Consider the following 2,958-nt stretch of genomic DNA (forward strand, 5'->3'; position numbering starts at 1 on the left):
TTGTCTGCATTTTAAAACATATTGAGGAAAACATAACTCACTTTCTAAAACAGACTTCCACCATTGGCAGTGGCTGGAAGGATTGATGCCAGAGTTTATGCCTATTGCTCTACCACTGAGGAAACATAGTCTCAAGAATGAAGAGCCCATTTCAAATGACTTCTAAAGAGTTCAGCTAGATCTAATCTGTACCTTAAGGGTTAATGTTGCATTTGGAAAAAAAAACAAAAACAAAAACAAAAACAAAAACACATCAGGAGAGGCATTTCCAGACAATTGTGCAAAGGGCCATTTCATCAGAAGAACATGCTTTTAGGATTTACTTATCTTATACTAATCACCAATTCTATTAATACTCATCTGTAACTTTATTAAACAAGGAATTGCTGAACATCTCTGTATGTAAAACCCACTTCCAAATTTACCTTGTAGGGAGATACCATGCTCACAAAGGCGGTTTTCCAAAGGCAAGGCTCATCCATCACACTCTGGATGTGCCGACCCCTGTAGTTTCCCCAAATGTGGAAAATTGGCTGCATAATCTGTGGGGGGGGGCGGGGGCTGTGTTTAAGATCCTCCCCACAAAAAACAAACACCCTCACTGCTTAGCCTGAGAGATTTTTTTTTAAGTCACCCATTTGAGCTTCCTGTGGGTAAGCCATGGTAACACTTCTCTTGGCCTTAGCCCCATTTTCCTCATTCTTGACTTCCTCCTTGTCCTCCTCTTTCTCTTTCTTCTGCTCATCTTTTCTTCTTCTTTCTTATGGAAACACTGAAACATAAAGAATTAGTACTAATTAAAACTCAGGAAAATTGAACGGTAGAGAGCCTGTGAACAGAGTCTTCAACAAGGACATCTCATCTTGACATGCAAAGATGAGAGAAAGATCCTTGTTAGACAAAAAACTCACCGGATTAAAGCCATCCTGGTGGAAGACTCCACGGGAATAGGATCCTACGTACAATGTTCAGAACAATGCATGAGTGATGAGAGGGAAGAGTGAAGAGCAAAGAGTAAGAGCAACAGTGTCAGTAAAAACTTAATGAGCATTTGTAAGGGTAGCTCGGAATTTGTCATGGAGAGGGAAATGGCCCAGGAGAAGGGTTGACTCTGCATTTGCCTCTTTCATTCAAGATTTGACTCCAAGTACCAAAGACCAGGTTCAAGATTTATGTTTAAACTCTTCAAAAGAATCAAACACTAAAATGACCCTATGAAACGTCTTCTTGGCATGAGCTCTTATTGCTGCATTCCTTTCCAAGAGCAAATTAGGCCTGCTGTCCATTAAGATTCTCTTGTAATCCAAGCTTTCTATAATATAAACTGGCTGGTTGTCCCTAAGTATGAGAAGGATTGACTTATAAATGATCTTTTTCTTTGACATATTTTGGTGAGAACAGATGCTATGAGTATTTCAAGGATAGCAAAATAAAAACAAACACACTTACAAAGAAGCTTTAGCTTTTCTTTGTGGGATCTGACAGGTACGTGGAGCCTCTGGCCACCTTCCAGGTTGCCTATGACCTCTCAAGTTCCTGCACCACTGGTTAGCAAGGTCAAAGTCAGAGTTTATGAAACTCAGTTAGTTCAGTGAAAACATATTGCTGGAAAACCTTGAGTACTTTGTAAATAGATTTTTAGGGTTTTCTTGAAAGGTTTATAAAAACACCATGGCTGATCATGAAGTTATATGAACAAAAGGGCCAGAATGCATCCCTTGAAGTTGTTGTGTGCATCTTTGTAGATCTGTACTTAATTACACAGATAAAAACACAAGCTCTGAGGTCAAGAAGACCTAGGTCCAAATCACAGTTTTTCCATTTACTAGCTATATGCAGAACAAATTACTTTGTGCTTCTAAACCTTAGTGGTCCATGGATCTGATATTCAGTTCTCAAGGTTATTTTTGAGGACAGTGATTCCCCTGAGTATGACTGAACATCACAACATTTTGTGCTTTCACTCAGTTGTTCCCAATAAAGTCTTCCTAGCCACCATACTTAATGCTGACATTTTTTCAGAGGCCCAAATACTTTTTATCTTCCTTTTATATTTCCTACCTAGCACTATTAATATATATAACCATGTATAGGTTACTGTTTTTCTATTCTCAACTTTGTCTCTGAACCTACCTTATGTTTAAAGATTTATTTTTAATTTTATGTCTTTGATGTTTTACCTGCATACAAGAGGACATGGGTTTCCCTAGAATTGGAGTAACAGAGGGTTGTTAGCTGCTGTGTAGATGTTGTAAACCAAACCAGGTTCCTCTTAAAGAGCATCAAGTGCTCTTAAGTACTGAGCCATCTTTCCTGCCCTGAAACTAACATTTTAGCAATTCAAGGGCAGATAATTCTGACTGTTTTAACCACTGCTACATCTGTTGGACCTAGAAGAATGTTTAGAAAATAATAAGGACTTAATAAATATTCATTGCACGAATGGATGGATAATTATGTGGTTGGCCAATGGAAGGACTCAGTGATAGATGATGGCTGGATAATTTATACTCCCACTACCCTTTGGTACCAAGCACATAGCAGTAAAACGTGAACTACAAAAGAAAAATAAATACAAAGATGTTTGTGTTATATAATATGAAAACATTAAAGAAAGTTGGATAAAAATTATGGAACTTTTTGAACTATCTCTGAAAGTCTTCTGTAAGTGCAAAATTATTTCAAAAGTTCTAAAAAATGGTTTACAAAAGAGAGATAACCATTTCTATAATCCAGAAATAAAACAAAACACATGGCAATAATGAGGGACTAAAGGTATGGCCTACCAGACTCATCTAGGCAGCTTACAAGTGGGCAATTGAGAGCCAAACATAGTAAGGGATAGGCTTGACTCTCATGTGTTAGAACTGACAGTCTGGGGTAGAACTCTCCTGTCCATGAATGGAAGCTTGATGTCCTACCACCTGTTGTCTAAGATTGCAGTTTCTAAAAAGCTCA

General features: G+C 38.0%; 1 non-coding gene across 1 annotated transcript; it reads left to right on the forward strand.

Annotated features, from left to right (window-relative positions):
* The first annotated feature begins 417 nt into the window (after window positions 1-417).
* On the forward strand, window positions 418-583 carry LOC118579052. Its single transcript, XR_004944419.1, has one exon. It is a non-coding gene; the product is annotated as a U1 spliceosomal RNA (small nuclear RNA).
* The last annotated feature ends 2,375 nt before the right edge of the window (window positions 584-2,958 follow it).

Source organism: Onychomys torridus, chromosome 2 (genome assembly GCF_903995425.1).
Source record: "Onychomys torridus chromosome 2, mOncTor1.1, whole genome shotgun sequence".
Classification (NCBI taxonomy): Eukaryota; Metazoa; Chordata; class Mammalia; order Rodentia; family Cricetidae; genus Onychomys; species Onychomys torridus.